We start from the raw sequence: 21,272 nt of genomic DNA on the forward strand, positions 1-21,272 counted from the left end.
AATCGAAAATTTGTTCCCGTGAAACCTTCGTAAACGTCAAAATACGTATATAGGTGTTTATAAACTCCCACGAGACGCCCCAAGTCTACCACAGTGGCCGTGCTCAGTTATCCGATGATCTATGTAATATAGCCAAGCAGTATCGATTACCAGTTTATCGGATTACGCGATATTGACGTTTATTGTAACGTGTTACGGCTTAATTTAGCTTCAAGAATTTTGTGTATAAATACGATAAGTGTGCGGTAAACCGTACATGCGGTGCTTAACCCACTGGACGGTTATCGGATATCAGATGCGGTACATTCAAATTTTCAAACAGATATTGGGATATGGACCATGAAACCGCAGATTAAAGTAAATAAAAGTATCGACTTTTTATGAATATACAATATGAGTTATAAATGATTTTCTAATAGTCGTTCTAAGTCTGTGAACTGTTTTGTCTCGGATTACGTTACGTTATTTTATTGTCTACGAGGAGTAGTTTTGAAGCTATCAATTAATAGGTGCGACGACTCAAGCAGAAGAATTGATAAGGCAAAAATTAATTGAATCCTTAATACAAATTAAGAATAACCAATCATAATAAATACAATTATTAATAAAATTTGAATTTTTTACCTTTTTTAATGTAACTATCTGTAATTTGAACCAAATACTAATATTTTTTTCTACTTACTGCAATGACTTAAGAGCAAACCGAAAAACTGGTATTTTAAAAATAAATATCAGATTTAGTAAAATCTAATTCCAAAAACCAGAAAAATATTGTTCTTCTTCTAAAAACCAGGTCCTAAAATCTGTTAAAAAATAAATTAGCTATGTTTTATATGAAATTGGTGATGGCTAATCTCACTTTTTGCAGTTACTAAAAGACTAACGTACCGTTTATACCATGAAAAAGTAGTCTTAGCAAAAAATGTTACAGTAAATCTCAAAGCAGCCTAGTTGTTACCGCACGTCTCATAGGCCTTAAATCAGTGTAAATCGTGACGAATGTTTTAATCGTTGTATTGGTTCATGAGAAAAATAATTATGGAACTTTGAAATGTTATATTCACGGGCGTTCAAGCGAAACGGTGGGAACGTTTTAAATTTAGCTTAATCTACATTTGATCCGAACGGAACTCTTAGTGGTTTTTTAGACCACAGCGTGGATATATTTTTTTATTAGAAACGTGACGTGCTGATGTGTTCCACGCTTTACGATACCATTTTATTTAAATGGATTTTTTTTTGTAAAACAACAAACAAGTATTTTTTTAACTATAGTATACGAGTATACCTATAAGAAGACTAAAAGTCATTTAACCGACGATGCAGCGAGCTATGTTTGGAGTTTCTCTGCGAAATCGCATCAGGAATGAGGAGATCCGCAGAACCAAACTCACTATCTGTTCAGCGAGTCCTGAGGCTGAAGTGGCAATGAGCAGAGCACATAGTTTGAGGAACCGATGTACGTTGATGTCCCAAGGTGTTGGAATGGCAACCCCGCATCGGAAAGCGCAGTGTTGGTCGACCCCTCACTAGGTGGACTGAGGATATCGAGCGAATTGCCCGGAGCCGTTGGATGGTAACGACTCGAGACCGAAGTCCATGCAAGAGGCCTATGTCGACGTGGACGTCCAACAGCTTATAATGATGATGATGATGAGTATACAGCCGTGTTTTTTTTTTTAATAATTCCTTTTACTACGAGACCCGGCATAAGAAATATATACCCTTATCTGTCATTTGATTGGAATGAGAAATAAATGATCCATAATGTACAGTGATACTTTTCAAATAGCTTGCCTGGCGTTCCTTCAAATATCAAATCTTAATTATATTAAAAAAAAATGGCAGTTGACGGGAAAATAACACGAAACTCGTCAGTTTTTCACTTATATGTTTATAGCAGAATTCTAAAAACAGGATGCATCCATTCTTTATGCAGATCCATCCAGATGGGCAGTAAAGCTTCGCATCGCAAAACGGAAACAAACAAAAAGTTAGAAACTTTTTAGGTCAGAGGTAATCGTACAATATGCATATTCTATTCCACCGTTTTGCTGGGAATTATTTATTAATCAACTTCCTAAAAGAAGAATTTTCCAATTCCATCCCTATGAATATTTTATGTTTGTCCGCGCATCTGTTCAAGCAGAGATGAATGAATTTTTATACATCGCTCGTGTACATTCGCTCTACATTTTTCGGATAGAGCATTTATATTTATAGGAATTGCTGAAATTGTGAAACAGTTTGTATTGACTATAGCTGTGTTTGCGTTCTGTACATTTCTCCTTTACTAGCGGACGCCTCGCTGTTTCACTCGCCTGGTTCCCAATAGTATTGTAATACGGGAGATAACTCTCTGATAATGTAACTTTCTATTGATGAAAGAATTTTTGATATTGGTTCTGTGGTTTACCCGTGAAAGCATAACAAACAAACTTACTTTTGTATTTCTCATAAATAAGCTGCTAAGGTTCATGTTTGTCGCCGGTAGGTTGAACCTTATTGGTTGCTTGTGTAACTGCACCAACCAAGCAGCCAATGGGGTGTTGTTTTGAAGTTTGATAAGTCAAAGCCAAGCTTGACTGGGTCCACTAGTATAAGAATGGATAATGCATTTTTCTTTGATGAATAAAGTTAGCTACCTCCCAAATCTACCATGGTTCAACTACTAGTTACCTTACTGTACTGTAGAAGTAAGTATGGTAAGAGCATAAGCTTACAAAATTATCAGATTCTATAAAATGAAGAAAAATGAGGTCTGGTTCTTATAGAAAAAATTGAACATCAATGAAGTTACCTGTTAGTACCAAATACCATTGGATCAGCTTTATGTTCTTCATACGTAAAGTAGAATATACAAGTACCTTTTATGTATCTAACATAAAATAAACAAACTTCTACGCACGTAGCTTGTACTTGAGTAAGTACACATAATTTTTGAGGGAAACTTGGTAAATTATTAACATATAACCGTGCTATTCAGCGGTAGGGTAGAAGAACTTTTGAATGACTTGTCCTACCTATAACATGAAAGAAAGAAAGAAAGAAAGAAAGAAAAGTTTATTTAGAATACACATCATACAAAGAAAAGAGAGAAAAAAAAAACAATAAATTAAAATACATTGCAACTTGCATGATGTGATCCTAAAAGGGTCACCACTCAGCATATTGCAGTGTCCGTAAGGATACCGCGCTGATCTTCCGTGGAGCCATTAAGGTGACGTGAAAGGTAACAATATAGCATAGAAACCATAACCCATACAGGATCGAGGCACAAAATAGGCCACCTTGTTTAGGGTCACCAATTTTCAAATTTATTAAGGACAATATTATTAATCCACATTTTAAAAATAATATCTTTTAGTTTTTTTTTATTCTAGAAAGGATTTTTTTAGTATTTGCCACACCACATAGGTTAGCTGAGCCAAGCCAGGTTTTCGCTTAATATGTTTGTAAATAGGATTTGCATTTTTCAATGTAACTTAACATTAAGCAATATTTAGCTAACATCAGTATATTTTCAATGACTTACTGCAAATTCAAACCTCTGTCGTTATGGGTGAAAAGATTTAGATTTTAAAGTGAGTGAAGTGAAGTAATTCAGGTTGCATAGAAAACAAATAAAATACAAAACAAAACAAATAATAAGGTTACATCGTTATCGAAAGTGAGAAATAAAAGAAATCTATAAAAAGACATAATCGAATCAAGAACTTCTTCTTTTTTTGAAGTTTGTTGAAAATACAAAAAATATTTGTCTGTTTTTTGACATCTATTTTATTTTTTGTCATAAATAAATATATGCCAAACAATAATGTCCAATTTCGAAAGTTAGTATTTTTTACAAGGAAAAGAACCAGAAGTTTCGAGCTTCCGCTTGTAACATAATACAAGAAGAAAAAATGTATCCCATTTTTAATAATTCCCAAATGGTGATCCTATCTTCATTCGAATTCACGTCAAGTTCTGTATTTGTAATTCAACGCGCGGTCCCACGCGGCGTACGTATTGTTTCACCTACAACCGCTAAAGGGGAAGCACTTTGTTCATGAAACATTTATTGGTCGCAAAGACTTTTAATCTTTAAATTAGAATAGAAGGGACAAAACAACAATTAATGTTATAAAAAAGGTCAATTGGTTATTTTTTTTTCCATTTTTAAGGCAGCAGCTTTGAAGAAGATCCTTATTATCAAAGAGTGTGGAGACGCTGTTTTTATTTTATGTTAGAACCCAAGTGTTAGATAACATTAAAAAACAACTCAAATCGTTTGAACTTTTTATCGTTTAAACTAATTTTGCTATAGTTCTAGAATTTAAGAAAATTAATTTAAACTAAGGAACGAAAGAAACAAAACGACTATTCAATTTCCTTATTACTATGGAAAAAAAATATTTTGTTTTTGTAAAACATTTGCTTCTTTCTTATTAACTTAATAAGTGCGTTATGGTTTTTTTTTTTCTTTTTACCCAAAAACGTTGAGAATTCGCCTTAATCTTATTTTTATTAAACAAAACTTCATAAATCGTCTTATCGTTAACAATTCTTAATTTTCATCAAAATGTTCTTTTAGCCCGCTCTTACCCTTTAAATCTCTTCAGAAAGGACGTGAATCGCTAATGAAGTCGCGACTTTCAAATTAGGGTGAAGTAAGGACAAGCTATTGAGCCATGAAACAATGGATTGACGGAGTGAGCTTCTAATTAATAATAATTTTCAAAAAAGTTTGGAGATTGTCAAAATTAAAAGTTTATTATTAATGAATATTCGGTTTTAGTTTAAATCAATTTGACTTTACAGTGCGTGCGCAACTTCGTCCATGTAGATTTTGTGTATTTTTAAAGATACTACAAGAATATTTTGATACATGCAAAGATTTTATACTGTTAGATATGTTATTAGCGTGTCGAAACTGAGGCGAACAAAGAATAAACAATTTAGTCGCATAGTAAAAAACGAAAGTTACTTAATAACTATTATTTATTTAATAATAAATTTAAACAAATAATACCTAAATATTGTCTACAATGTTGAGTTGTATGTTCAGGAAGTATAAAAATTATATAAACATATATATATAATCTAAGTAAACACAAAATTGTAAAAGTGTGCGCTCAGTGAAATAGCTAAATTCGGATCTCTTTTTGCGGTGATTTCGTAGGCACGTAACATATCCAATAGTATAAAATCGTTGGATATTATATATATTAATTTAAAAAAAAATACTAACAGTTTCACACTACTAATCTAGTAGATAGGTACCAAAATGTCTACAGGTATATGATTAATGTCACGCATCTCTAACCCACTCTGATATTCAAACTTAGATTACATAAGAACTAATCCCACCAAGTGAGATGTTATTACTTCAGCGGCACAAACTTCAAAACCTACCTACATTTTCTAAATTGTCGCAGGTATAGTCACTTCACCTATATATATATTCTAAATATTGTCTCAGATCTAGTCAACTAATATTCGGCAGTCACTAGTTATTCATTATTATGATCTCTACCTCGGATTCCGGAGGGTGTGGGTTCGAATCCGGTCTGGGGCATGCACCTCCAAATTTTCAGTTATGTGCATTTTAAATTTAATATCACGTGTCTCAAACGGTGAAGGAAAAACATTGTGAGGAAACCTGCATACTAGAGAAATTTCTTAATTCTCTGGGTGTGTGAAGTCTGCCAATCCGCATTGGGCCAGCGTGGTGGACTATTCCCAACCCCTCTCATTCTGAGAGGAGACTCGAGCTCAGCAGTGAAACGAATATGGGTTGATAATGATGATGGTGATGACTAGTAACTCTACCAATAATGACGTAGCAATAAACAGTTTAGCTTTCCATAGTATTGTATAAAAAGTCTTTAAAGGAATAAAATAAAGAATAACCTTCAAAATTCTCACGCTACTATGTTGAATGCTATTGCAGTCATGACAGAGTTTTTAAATAAAGAAATATTTTAAAATTCAACAAAAAAAGTATGTGTGACTACGAGTGTCTAAATTGTCCCTTCTTTGATTTACCTAGATTGTCACATCGGCAACATAATATGAATTAGAAGGCAGGCCTGAGTAGTCTAGATGCAATAACCTCTCCCAGCACGCCGATATAACACCTCGATATATAGGTGAAGCAATTTAGAGGCGACTCTAATTTTGCAGTAAAGCGTTGAGATGACGAACGCCGGCCTTCGAGGTCCGAGGAGCTCTTCATTAAGGGATAGAGGGAGGAAGCGGGAGGGGAGTCTCGATGGCTTTATGGGACAATTTGCATTTACACGAGCCCAAGCCCAGATTACGCCAGCACTTATCCTCCTCCCCCGACAACCTAGCAAACAAGCCTTTGTTTATTCCTCCTGAATTTTTCACTCGCCATTTGTTTTGACGGCCCGTTTGTGAAATGTGGCGGGTTTTTTTGCACGAAACGCTCTTCGCGTTGGATTTTTCCCTATTGTCGTCATTTTTGCGTATCCTAATAAAAAACGATAATAAAAGCTATTGAAATACAAGTAACTGGAAAATATTCGGGTACATTTTGTTCTACACAGTTGGTTTGTAAAATGGAGCAAAATTACAGCTTGAGTTTGCTATGGGATTCATCTCAGAGTAAATCTTATTTTATCCAACATTACGACTTCATTTATAAATATACCCGAAAATTAAATTTAAAATTGCTAATGGAAGGACACTGAAGAGAGGAAGGAGTTGGAAGGAGTGACAGAAAATGTTAAAAAGGAGGAAGGAAAGAAGGAGGAAAAATAAAAAAACTTAAGTAAGTACTTAATTGGGTTGCTTTAATAACAGGAATTTAAGTTTCGAAATAATATTTGAAATTGGTTTCCTCATTATTAATTTGATAATATATAAGGTACATAAGCTTGGCACAATGCGGTTCAAAACTCTTCAACGTTATTATATGACAAAGCCAATACTCCAGATGTACACAGTTCGCTCCCATTAAAACGACATAACAGGTCTTAAGACAAGACACAAAGAGGTAGGTAGACGTACGCCAACTGGAGTACATTTACCTAAAACGGCGTACAGAATCCCTGCTGACCCACTTTCGTATATAACCTTTGAATCCGTCTGACAAAAGCATGTCGATGTTGGAACATAATGTCTGGACAGTCGGAGCCCCAATTTAGAGCCCGTGTGCCCTATCAATGTCTGCCGAACAACGGACCAAGTGGACGGAATTGTCTTAAGAACATAAACCTATCTAGTAGTAGGACGGACATACCAGTCGAAAGCCTTAACGTGTAAAGAAGGTTATATACGTAGGAGCTTTTCAACGTCCTTCCTTGCTCTGAATAGGAACTCAGCTCGCAAAGAACATTTCTAATTTGTTAAAGTGTTTTACCTACACTTGAAGGATAAGTCCGAATAAATATAACAAGTAAGTAAAAGCTATAGATTATTTTCTTGATTTTAAATGAATTGAGATAATCCTAAACAGTTGCATTAAAACTGCAGTCAATTCTTACTAATTCCTTTGGCTATTGTAAATGAAGTAATTATGATCCAAATCATAAATCTCTTTGCCTACTCTACTTTCTACTTGGGTCTTTCTTAATAAAATTAACATTTTCAAGGATTTAATCTTACTTAAATCATTTAATAATGGCAATTTTAGCGGGCAGTAGATACTATACAATGACCTCACATGTTGATAATATGATATCGTTCTTAAAAGATTACTAAGGTATTTATCTTACGTAATTATTTAGTAACATAATCGTAGAAATTATTTTGAAAGACTTAAAATTCAATACCTCCTCCCCTAACCTATTACGATAAACGGTGCAAGAATGTCCTGTAAAATTTAATTGTTGAATAATATTCAGTTTGATTTGGACACCCATCGACGCATTCAATGCCACACAAAATTACATTGGGAGTTAACAGAATTTTGCATATTAAAAGAGAGATTTAATTTTGTGGTCCAGTCATTTATTTCAGGGGTTGTCGATAAAATATTAAAGCTATAATGTAATTGATACGTGAATAAGTAAGGGATTATTTTTGAAGAGGATTAATTTAAAATTATTTCGATTAAATGCGTTCGGTGCCTGCGGCGCTTTACAATTCTGTTTTGGTAAAGGCACTTGATAAATGAAAGCTAACTATTATTGGGGTAGACAGCTCGAGGCTTGATTTTCTTTTTGTTCTGATTGACCTGCACAGCTTTAAGCAATGTGTTAAAAACATTTACTTAGTCGAGGTTACTACACCATTGATGAGTTTCTTAAAGACAAAGGCGCTTGGAGGCCATTGGATCAGCTTCCAACCTCACACAGAAAGTAAAACTATAAGAAGTTGTAATTTTGTCATCAATTGTAAATTATATTACTGTATGATTTTTGAAAAAGAGCAACTGTTGAGTTTCTTTTCCTGCCTACCTTCCGAACCGGTGGTAGAATCTTTACAAATAGTCAATTCCTGAACTCCAGGCAGCACTATAATCTGTTCTTGTCATTATGTTCTTACACTAAATGCTCACTAGTCAAGCCGTAGTGATGCTTAAACCAAATATAGATATAAATCTGACAGATCCAAGATAGAAAAGATATTATTATGATGTGATGAATATCTCATTCAACTATGAGATAATATTTTTGCACAGAATTTGAACCTAATTAAATTGTAGTTATAACATAAGCAACCCTCATCAACCGTAAAATAATAATTTTACGTAGTAATTATTTCTAAATGAAGGTATCATTTGGGCTATCCCATTTCTGAATTTCTAAATACCGTTTTCAAACATTACGCTAGGCACATATACATATTCATCGGGTACAATCGACCTATTTGCCGCGCTGTCGCCGCCACATAGGTAGCAACCCTAATCAGGGAAATTGAGACTAACGGCTTGGTTACACAGTGCTAGCCTCGTACACATTTAGCAAGTACATTTATTTTACCTGACTAACTGTATGCTAGCTTCATATAAAACTATTCTGGATTATGCTACAGTCACTAAGAAGATAACTTATATCGGCTTTGCATTAGCCGTCAAAGTACCTTCTTATAGTTGCCGAAGAAGAAAAGATGTATTGTAACACTTTCATAAAGGTATCATTTAACTACAGCAGAGAAATTAAACTCTTCCTTAGTTCAGCTAAACTTTTGAGCTATGTATCAGAAGCACCTACGATCTACGATCTTTCAAGAAATTGTTAATAGTCAGTTCGGACTTGAAATGGAGATTTTAGTATACTACGTGTCTTCGGAATGCAAAACTATCTTCTATGAAAAACTATTAAACGCTAAATGTCACACGATTTCACGTTTTAGATAACAGAAGCCACAACTGAATTGAGAACGTCCTCCATTTTTCAAATCTTCAAGTTTTCAAAGGATCACTTCTTATTTGTTTTATAATGTCACAGAGCAATATACCAGGTCAGCAGCTCGCAACGTATAACCGAGCCTTAATCAGGGAAATTGCTAAGTAATAGAGCCCGACTAAAATTTGTATGATAATGAAACTGATCGCACAGCGTTTGCACAGCCGCCCGGTAGAATATCTGAGTGTAAATTCTACACAATCCAATTTTACTAATGTGCGAAATACAAAATTTCAAACCTCCTGTTGAATATTTTAAGCTCCTGGTTCTATTGTTCTGTAAATTGTTTAGAGTAATAGAATATTTATAGTAAGGTACAGTGTATCTATATATTATCAGTACAGCAGTGGCGAAGGATGGAATTTTGACGAAGGTAAGCCGTGCCAAAGAAAAGGAAATTCATACCGCTTGATACAAACTCGAGCCGAACTTAAGAGCCGTGATAGCCCAGTGGATATGACATCTGCCTCCGAAGGGCGTGAGTTCGAATCCGGTCCGAGGCATGCACCTCCAACTTTTCAGTTGTGTGCATTTTAAGAAATAAAATATCACATGTCTCAACCGGTGAAGGAAAAACATCGTGAGGAAACCTGCATACCAGAGAATTTTCTTAATTCTCTGCGTGTGTGAAGTCTGCCAATCCGCATTGGGCCAGCGTGGTGGACTATTGGCCTAACCCCTTTCAATCTGAGAGGAGACTCGAGCTCAGCAGTGAGCCGAATATGGGTTGATAATGATGATGATGATGACTAGTAACTCTACCAATAATGATGATGAATGATGATACAAACTCTGGTTTCACATACGTCCATTCATCACATTATGGAATATGTATATGTATGGATTTTTAAAGGTAACCCGGCGGGAATCGGCCTATATAGGTTCTTCAGTGCTGCAGTACCGTGATTAATTTTCCTATGTATCTTCCGATTACGAGGTCCTAGGTTCGAATCGTGGGCTATGAAATATTAGTCGATTATTTTATTTTTTTCTCTACTATCGATGTATGCGGCCCAGGCATTAGATAAGAACACTTGTGCAAATTATTAAAAATATGCAGATGATTATGATGATAAAGAAGATGGTGGTAATCACATTAATCTGATTAATCTCTCATAAAACTTCAAGCTAAATTAATTAATGATTTAATGTTAACGGTGTCTGTTAACTACATTTGAACTATAGGTGCGAGTTTCGAATTTGAATGCAAGAGAAATGACCTATGGCCATCGCTTGCAATTGAATGGAACAAAGTGATCGTAATTTAGTGCAGTCGTTAGTAACTTAAATGGTCTCTCTTCAAAACATTTATTATAGAACAATAAAATACTTTAGAGCGGATAAATAAAGGGCATTGAGCGTATAATAACTGTCGAATCGTCCTTTTTGTATAGAATTTTAGAGTATAATGGATACGTATCCAATAAATATGAGGGTGCCCGACGTGGACTAAACAATCGAATAATAAAAGTTTAATTTATGATAGCCGTATACCAGTACCGTAGCCCGTAGGTGACTGTACCCCAGTCGAATAGAAATGACCTAATAAACAATTTTTAATTTTTCAATACATTTTTTTAGTTATTGATTGTTTATATATGTTTAAAATAAACTGTTTTAAATTAAATTCCACCATTCAAATAAAAACACTACTGCTTATGCATCTTAGTGCCATATGTATACTTGTGATGCATTAGGTATTGCTGCATGACAAAAAATCTATAGTGGTTATTTTTATATATTTGCTAATAGTAGAACGCTATCATCACAAGAACGAATAGGTAACAAAATGGCGAGGTTCGCCAGGCAATCCAATGCAGGCAATCTGGCAAACTGCCGTCGTATAGGTAGACCATACATACGCTCAAAAGACGATTAGAAAATTTTAAAAATAGCGGGACCGCAATGGAAACAAAGTTATAAAAATGGCAATCCTTGGAAGAGGCCTTCACCTGAGAGGTGTTCCTAATATAAATGGTACATTGTAAATATTTTCCTTTCTTTGTCTGTTTAAAATTTTTCTTTATTTATAATAACGTACCAGATTGTAAAATCTATTTAGGGAATAAAAGACTTTTTATCTTTATTTATTTAAATTTGCCAATATTTAAATAAATACTTTAGTTTAGACAGAAGGGCATTTACACCATTTAGTAACTTTTTATGTAACGGGCACACAACATTTTGCCATAACTCGATTATTACCGATGAAGCAAGCAAAGCATTGCTAGCAAATTATAATAATACCCATTTCTAAATTATTTTAATGTACGTAATAATATATTGTGTAATTCATTGCTTTATGTTTAACCCTAGAAAGTGCTATTGGACAGATCTATTAAATCAAGTCGTACGCCCGCGTGGTCATTTAAACGCAGTCAGACGTGGGATTGACATATTGGAAAATACGCATCGCTCAAACACAGCATTCAGTATGTCCAAAAGGGGAGTGTCATTGAAAAATGATTGGTCATATTTCGCTTGTGAACACATTTGACAGCGTGTCATCGACGCAGTAAAGTGTAGGGCACCAATTGAATTATTTATACTAGAAATTATACAATCCAACTCATATAAGGGAAACCAACGCAATTCTAGGATGATATTACAATTAATAAATTCGATATATCGAATAATGGTGGTTTATGTACATATGAAACAAAGTTACTGATATAATTGGCTACTTATAGCCCGATTTGACGGCCTCCGTGGCGCAGTGGTATGCGCGGTGGATTTACATGACGGAGGTCCTGGGTTCGATCCCCGGCTGGGCAGATTGAGATTTTCTTAATTGGTCCAGGTATGGCTGGTGGGAGGCTTCAGCCGTGGCTAGTTACCACCCTACCGCTAAGCGATTTAGCGTTCCGGTACGATGTCGTGTAGAAACTGCAAGGGGTGTAGATTTTCATCCTCCTCCTAACAAGTTAGTCCACTTGCATGTTAGATAGCATCATCACTTACCATCAGGTGAGATTGTTATCAAGGGCTAACTTGTAAAGAATAAAAATAAAAAAAAGATTATCTCACGAAAACGGTCTATGCGGCTGAAACCGCGGGCATAACATGGCGTTTGTCAAAAGTTCAGCTAGTCACAAATTAAAACGCTATCTATATAAGTACATACTTTGACTTAATATAATTTGAATGTCTGAATAAAAAAAGTAGAAAAATCAACAACATTAATAGAATTGAGACACCTCGAGAAAGTACGGTCGAATTGAGAAACCTCCACCTTTTTTTTGAAGTCGGTTAAAATGTCGGGCTTTCTAATTCATCATCGCTTTTACAAAAAAAAAAGGCAACGCTTCGATATCTTTCAGCGAAACAATATTGTAACATCGTATGGCTTTCAACGAACTCGCTCAAAAGTGTAGCGAAACCGGATTTAATCTGGGATCAAACTGTAGCAGTTGTATAAAACATTTTTTCAATCTTGCATCAAATGACTGAACATTTACAACACTCACAACTATAGACGCACAGAAACCCCTCAGATATATAAAAAAATAGGGCTAAAATAATAGTAAATGTCAAAGGAGGATGGCCAAACTGGGAGTCACACTCAGAAGTGTCGTACACACATCCATTTGTATTAATTAAAACTATTATTTTATAAGATACTTGTATAAATAATATTAAGATTTTACAGAACGGGAATCAAGATTACTTCTATTCTTAGCATAGTAAAATTGTTCTACTTGTGGCCTGAGACCGAAACGCCTTGTCGTATTTATAAAGCAATCAAGCAGTTGTATGTCAGCGGCGGTGTATGCATAGATAGGGTACCTTTTAATTTTAAGGTATATCTTTTTTCGTCCTGCTTTTCAAGATTGGATATCGTTGGCTTATTTCTTAGTTTAATCACGATTAACAACTATTAATGGGTTTCCATTATGTACGTTACTTCTATCTGCTAGTCCCGAAATATATGCAATCTCGCCATTCTTTCTAATCATTGACTTTTTTTTTTTCAAAAAAAAAAGCCAAAGCCCGGACGTCTTTTAGCGGAACAATATTGTAACATCGTATGGCTTTCAGCGAGCTCGCTCAAAAGTGTAGCGGATTTAATCTCGAACCAAACTGTTGCAGTTGTACAAAACAGTTTTTCAATCTAGCTACAAATGACAGAACATTTACAACACTCGCAACTTAGAGGGAACACCGCACAAATGGCCCCCAGGTGTTGGTATATTGAAAAAAATTCCAGGGACCATTGCACGTTTCAAAGATTGATGTAGGGTTAAGGCCGGTATTAAAAAGATTTATTCCGTATGGGCTGTGTAATGCTTATGAAATGTGCACTAACGTTTTTGGTTATTTTTAATATTACTCTCGAATAACACTACTAAGGCGGAAGGAAGTAGAAGTCCTACCTTTACAGTTTATTGCATTTTTATCCAGGCTTCTGGGTTTTAGACGAATTATGAATTCAGTAATTAATGCTTCTAAGTATACCCTACGGAAATGTTTCAAAGTTTTGTGAAATAATTGTTAATTACCTTCAATAGTTTGATTTCTTTATTTGCGCCGTACAATATAATACGAGTATCACCAAACTTTTGTTAAACATGAGTACATGACATAAAATAATACAACCATAATTATTTATTTTTAATTTGGTCAGGCGCCGTAGCGGACTTGGCTCAAATAGTACCTACAGATGTAGAGTATAAAATATAAAATTTGCTTTATAAATAAAATTTACTAACAATACCAGCTATTCTTAAATGTTACCAACTACCAATATTTGAACGAGATTTTCTTTTTTAAAAAATTACCAATATTAGCCCAATGCGAAACGACCTACAAACAAATAAAAGTGTAATAAAACTTACCTAAGTGTAGGCAGTGGCTTGATGTTATAAACTTTTGATATACGGAGTCATGTGCCTTAGTAGTTAGGCCAACTTGGACGAGCGTGCGTCTGGAACAATAAAAACAACATGCTTAGGACCAAACTTGATGTAATGCAACCATATTTATTAAGGCTACTACTAGGTACTACTACTAGGCTTATACTACAGCCTCTCTTGACGAGTACTTTTTACCAACAAATAAATTAGAAATGAAGGTAGAAAGTGCTTGAAAATACATTTCATGATTTATTTATTTTAAATTATGTATGGTTTGTTTATAAAATGTTATTCAAAATAAATGAACCATATCCAATTATACAAAGTATATTGATCAAATTTATTTTCATTAATTTATGAACAAGTTTATTAAAACTATTATTAGGTGTGAAATGACTAGTGATTTATACCCTCGTTTTTAATTTGTTTGTTGGTAAACAGTACTCGTCAAGAAAAGCTGTATTATATATCTATATGATTTTTATATCATGAAAGTTGAAGAATTTGTTTATTTGAACGCATTGATCTAAGAAACTATGTACGTGGTCCCAACTGAAAACATCCTTTATGTGTTGGGTAGCCTATTAGTTGACGAGGGCTATTAGCTAACATTCGGCTATGTTCTGTCTTGCTAATTTATGGTTAATTAAATTTCGAAAGGAGAGGAATTCTGTGATTCAAATATCAATGATATAATCTAATGCAAATAATAATAATTGTTGAAACTCATTGTTTCAAACCAAAACTATAAAATAAACCAAACGAACAAACTGTATTATGATCGCATTTACCCTGTTAAAGACTTCCTTTTATACTTTTACAAAAATATCCAGTAACTAACATCATATTTTTTAAAAATATTCAACGACTATTAATAACGGATGTCTCCCTCATCATAAATCTATTTATTATCTATTTGCGCGGCGTAACCACCATTATAATGAGCCGATAAGGGATTCCCACGTTTAGGACTCATAAAACAGACCTTCATAAACAAGCAGTATTACTTTATGGATCTACGTAATTCATGATCCCTTTTACTTCTTAAGTTATATCTAAGGTTACGAAGTACGGCAGAGTTGGTACTTCTCAGTTCATCAAGAAAATAAAGTCTCAGTTACGTTAGCTATCTTCGTAAAAAGGGTTTTTCGTTGTCGAGAAAACAGCAAGGTATAAAAAATGTATTAGTAAATTGTATCCTTGGACTTTAAGGCTTTTATTGACCTATTTTTCGTTCCAGCTTTCACTTGAAAGCTAGCGTTATAATGTCGATATAAAATTGTTAATTTAAGTAAATTATTATGAAATTTTAATTTTTTACTTTTATTTTTAATTACACAACGTCTTGCTATTTGTAATTACACAACACAAATTAATTGTCTGATAATAAACAGTGTTCTTTCGATTTAACACAACACCATAATACCACAAGCAAGTAAAATGCAAGCAAATAAAATATTGAAAACCGCGTTGTATTGCCGATAGAAACAATTATTGCTACCCGCAGCAGAAAGCACAAGTTTTTTGACGTAATAACGCGCCGGTACAGTGAAATGAAAACCAACGGCGCTGGAAAATAAAATTCTAGTATCAAACTTGGAAACTATAGAATTGCGTTTACGTCGTGTAAAAGCCAAACGGCGCCCGCATTGGAACGGACCGATAAAACTTTGTCAAGTCCGATTGAAAAACAGAACGCGTGGAAAACTTTCCTCTGGGCTCTGGGCCTCTGACACAGGTGTTTCGGCCAACAGCTGTCGCCCTCTAATCAAGTAGAAATGTTTGCTTGGACGGTTCGACGAATTCAAATAGAATCGATTCGTATTCTTTATACATTCAACGTTGACGCAACGTTGGAATGCCTTTTTTGGCAATTAGTATCATCCTTTTAATCCGCAAAATCAGCTTTTTTAATAGCTCACTATAGAGTAAGGTCTCTCTTAAAAGGCTTTAATTATGCAGTTCTGCACCTTTATGTAGACTCGTCAACACCTTGAAGTTATGGGAAATACTCCCGAGTACCCTGTATAAGTGATCTATTAATTCAAAGTGTACCTATTATGAAGATTTTTGTTTCTCAGACAATATTTTTTTCATCCATGTGGTTTTTTTAGTAACGACGAAAATCAACACCAAATAGGCTTAACGTTTCCTTCAAAGTGATCTATAGGTAGAAAATATTATAATGTTACTTTTTGCCTTTTTAGTTTCGTATGTTAATGTGTTGAAGTCGGTTGTATTTTTTTTTTATAAATAATTATGTTATAGATTTCGTTGATAAATAACGAACGTTGATGTAATATCATTGTTGAGAGTTCGTTGACCAACGAACGATGATAGAACACGATGGTGAATTCAACGGCGAGGGCAAAGATGCTCCATCTTACAGAATAACGGAAGTGACTCTCTTATTCACCTGAAAGCCACCCTTTCTACGGACTTGAATACTACAATCGGTGGCTTCGGTGAAAGGGGCAAACCTATTCTACTTATATGCACGGTTTCACATACAAACATTTATCTATATAGTTAATATTTTCAAAAACCTTAGTATATTAATTTAATCTAATATTTATACAAAGCTTTTGGATAAGATGGATAATTCATAACTGAACAAATCTATATGAAAGTTTGACACTGAGAAAGATTATATTCTGAAAATTAGCTCAGGAAATCCACGCGTGTAAAACAATGAAGCTTAGATAGTATTTTTTATGTAATTTTAGCAAAGACAAGTAACACAATTAACCTAATATAGTTATAAGTTTAAATATATAAAATAATTTAAATTTATCTTTATTTTAAAATACTCAGATGCTTAATGTTTATGAAGGCATAATCCAACGACAGACCAATTATTTTTGAAATATAATTTACACGGATTACCCGAAACAACAATAGTGTTTTTTCATTTAAAAGCTACAACTAGTAGCTACGCCCTATGGCATAACGGCATGACAGGTGGAATTTTCCAAGACTATACTTTTAAAGTCAAAAAGCGTACAAAACTCAAGCCTCAAGTCACAAATACGCGGTATTTCGGTAAACTGTTGCCCTTTAATCAACTAGAAATGTTTGCTTGAACGATTTCATGAATTCAAATCAGTCTGAACGAACTCAAAGTCTCTTGTTCAGCTGAACGTCAAGTTACCCTGCGGAATTTGAATCAATCACAATCGACGAGGCATCACGAAAGAGTCCGTCTATCTTACTTTCCGTATACAATAACCATTTCGAGACTTGTACAGCATACAAAAAAAAAATTACTACACAGATATGTAGTTGTGTTTTTTTTCAAGTTATTTATTAGGTACTCATAACCCGAGTGAGATAACATAGGCCTGGGCTTCTTTTATCATTTTAGACCAATTTTTCGTAGCACTGCAAAAAAAGCATTTGAACATTTTCTTTTTTTCTATATTTCCCAACTACCTGTTAAGTAACCTAATTTTATTGAGATTAGTCTAAAATGTTAACAATTTTATTGTTTTTAACTTGGATCTATTACAGCAATCAATGAAATGTTTATTTGCTTAACTTTTTAGAAAGTAGGTACAATAACATACTGCATAGTCAGCCAGAGAAAAAATTTAATACCTACCTTTATTTACTGCTTAATTGAGCCCTCAAGATTAAAATTGAGGGAATTAATCAGATTAAGGCAACGAAAGTATAAAAACTTAGATTTCGGTTTTAAGTTTTAAATACTAGAGATTAGATTTCCTGATGTAATTATTTACAGCCACAAATACATTGTGCCTAAAATAAATCACTAGTCTAAACTGATTGATTTACTGGCAACTTTTAATAATTTTTAGAAAAATATTTATCAATGTCTTGCATCTGTAACTCGAGACGAAGTCTCAGTCTCTTCGCTCTGTTAAAAGCATCTCGTTACTTCATACATCCGAATAAACCTTTTGACATTCCGCTAAAGGGTTCATTTCGGTTGATTTATGTTGTAATTCGGGCGGTGGCGAGCACAAAAAAGAAGAAACTAGAAACGTTTATACGCTGATGGCCCGTGAGCGCAAGAGAAATGAGGAAATTTATCTGAAAGCGTGCGGGCCAAGTATCCATTTTAGGCGTAGACCAAATTAGCGACATTGCGCTCGACAAAAAGTTGTTCATCATTATCAGCATATTTTAACGGTTATTTTACAGGGCCTCCTTATAGGAGAGGGGATATGGAGCTTAGATCCACCACACTGCTCTAATGCGAGTCGGCAGGTTTAAACCACTAAGTATCAGATGATGTGATAATGATTTATACCAGGACAAACGGCTTCTGCGAGGCACGGGGAAAGTTGGGGAGTACCAACTTCCCAACTGCGGGCTGAGTATTTAAGTGATAATTTCTTAGAAGAAAGAAACACTCAGTGTCTCATAAGTTCTCATAGGATTCAAAACCGCATAGACTAAAACTGGACCAACAAGGCTGTAGTAACCGTTTAAAGCAGTAAGTACTTGAAGTTGATCTTTAATTGATCAGTCCTAAGGCGCGAGCCACTACATAATATATCCTAAAGGGAGAAAGACAAAACCAATAGCAGCACAATCGTTATAAAATCGCTCTCTCTGTATATTTTGTTGTGCGCATCCTAAGCCTACTAGGTATCCTAGGTATCATATAAAACAAGCCAAGAACTATCAATACAATAGAATAACACATTCAGGGCACTTGATATTAAGGTGACAAAATATTATACAGTGTAAAGTTGTTGTTGTCAGTTTATTAGTATGGTACAGAATTCTCTACTGCACACTACAATATTTTTTTTTAAAGTCTTTTAAGTCACAATGTTGTACGACAAAAAGTCGTACAACATTAAGAAGACTTAATGTTGTACGACTTTTTGTCGTACAACATTGTGACTTAAAAGTTAGGTCGTAACAGAAGAAGCAAGCAAGCCGTCGAACATCCATTTTAATATAGTATACTTAGGGTCGAAAATGGACGGGAGCATCGAAAAGTAGACTAAATATTTCACGTATCTAACCCAGATTAATGGGAATTTCTTATTTTGCATAAACACGCTGTCACTGTATATCATGAATGATTTAACTCTTCCATTACTCCGAATTTTACCATCATTATTTATGCATGTTAGCGATATGTGTCTTTATTTGATAAATTGCTAAGATTTGTTTCACAATTCAACACTCGTATAGTAAAATGTAGTCATAAACCACCTACAGAACTTAGTTCCTTAGATAGCTTTGTCATGTTTATAAGACACTGTAAATTTGCTATTTCCTCGATCTATGCCAAAAGCCTGTACTTAATATGAGTAGGCATGACAATTATTGCGGGGATGTTACCCTAGATCACTCATTATTAATTTAATTTGTTTTAAATTAATAATGAGATTTTAATTATTATTGTCTCAATTTATGAACACCTCAGAAATTTTCATATTTTCCTGTTCCTACATTTAAAAAGAAAATTATATTACATTTTGTATACGGCGTAATTTCTTTGTATGTTTCCAGTTCCCGCTAAAAGGACACTGCCTAAAGGAGATATTAAAATTTGTCAGCGTGTTATGAAACAACAACACTGGAACATGGCTGGAAAATTATTTACGGCACACTCAAAACTACTCCGCACTAAAATCATATTTAGCATTAACGAAGTTTGCACAAAGCTATGCCTGCCACAAAGCGAGCGTCAACCAAGCGAGTCTAGCTCATTAACGACGAGAATTTCTTTTAACACGTAAAAAAATTCAGATTAATTCGAGTTTTTTCTTCTAATTTTTCCATAGCGTTAATGAGGTAAGTGTACATAACAAAGTTGCGATGACTTTGGCGGGAACCTTTTCCGTTAATTTTCCTTACAAACTCTTTAAATTTTCCATCAACTTTCGAGATTCAGAACGCTTTGAGAAATTTTCTATAGCAGCGCAGTAAATACAGTTGCAGCTTGCGTTTTGATACCTGAGTTTGCGCGCCGTAATTGCCTTGTATCTCGTGATTTAATCTCCTTAAATGCTAACACGACAATTCTACGCGCGAGTGCATGTACTTCAGATAGTGCTTTTAATGGCGTTTCCTTTGCACAGATAAAGCAAACCGTTGTTTTGTACTTTTAATTAAAATTAACATTAAATACTAAAAGCTCGAATATGCTTGCGATTGCGACTACATGAGAGATGTCTGTGTTTATGTGTCCTATTTTGAAAAATGTCAATCTATATCTGTCTCTGAAACCCGTTTTTAGTTCGTCATCAACCTATATTTGGCTCACTGCTGAGCTCGAGTCTCCTCTCAGAATGAGAGGGGTTAGGCCTTAGTCCACCACGCTGGCCCAATGCGGATTGGCAGACTTCACATTCGCAGAGAATTAAGAAAACTCTCTGGTATGCAGGTTACCTCACGATGTTTTCCTTCACCGTTTGAGACGCGTGATATTTAATTTCATAAAAACTGAAAAGTTGGAGGTGTATGCCCCGAATCGGATTCGAACCTACACCCTCCGGAATCGGAGGCAGAGGTCATATCCACTGGGCTATCACGGCTCTATTATTTAGTTATAAGCTTAAAAACTGTTGTTTTGCTTTGTTTAACTTTTCTTTTATCGATACTACTTAATTTTTTAATTTAATGTACTAAAATAGTTTTGTCATTTTAAAATTTTATATATACTGAGCACCAAAAGGGAAAGTTTTTATATACGACTGTATAATATAATTATGGTTATTTTTAGATACAAATCATAAACAGTCTGTTTACAAGATGAATAGAGTTTTGCCTGCTATCAATATAATAACAACCTCTCAACGTGTTCCGCAAATCGTGATCAGTATTTGAATGTCTACAATAATTTTCATCTTCTATTACAATCCGGTTTCGAATTTATTGCCACTTATTGCCCTGTATCTGTGGAGTTAATCTCTTTACTGGCCGTATTCTTACAGATTTGTCAAGACGGGTTATTATCTGTACAGAGAGGCGTTAAGGACGCGTGGGTAGATTTATTTAAGGGACATCTTCAGAGAATCTATACAGAGATTCACTTGGAATGTTGTACAATATACTTATCTTAACTTCTATTTAC

At 34.5% G+C, this 21,272-nt stretch overlaps 1 protein-coding gene across 7 annotated transcripts in view; it reads right to left on the reverse strand.

The window, feature by feature from the left end:
* Window positions 1–21,272, reverse strand: part of LOC112052131 (tsukushi) — a 115,846-nt gene that overhangs the window by 22,557 nt on the left and 72,017 nt on the right. For all 7 annotated transcript variants that reach the window (XM_024091080.2, XM_024091083.2, XM_024091082.2 and 4 more), the window contains one exon: window positions 14,195–14,283. The gene's annotated coding sequence lies outside the window, so the exon portion shown is untranslated. The remainder of the gene's footprint in view (window positions 1–14,194; window positions 14,284–21,272) is intronic.

The sequence above is a fragment of the Bicyclus anynana genome, chromosome 1 (genome assembly GCF_947172395.1).
Source record: "Bicyclus anynana chromosome 1, ilBicAnyn1.1, whole genome shotgun sequence".
NCBI classification, from domain to species: domain Eukaryota; kingdom Metazoa; phylum Arthropoda; class Insecta; order Lepidoptera; family Nymphalidae; genus Bicyclus; species Bicyclus anynana.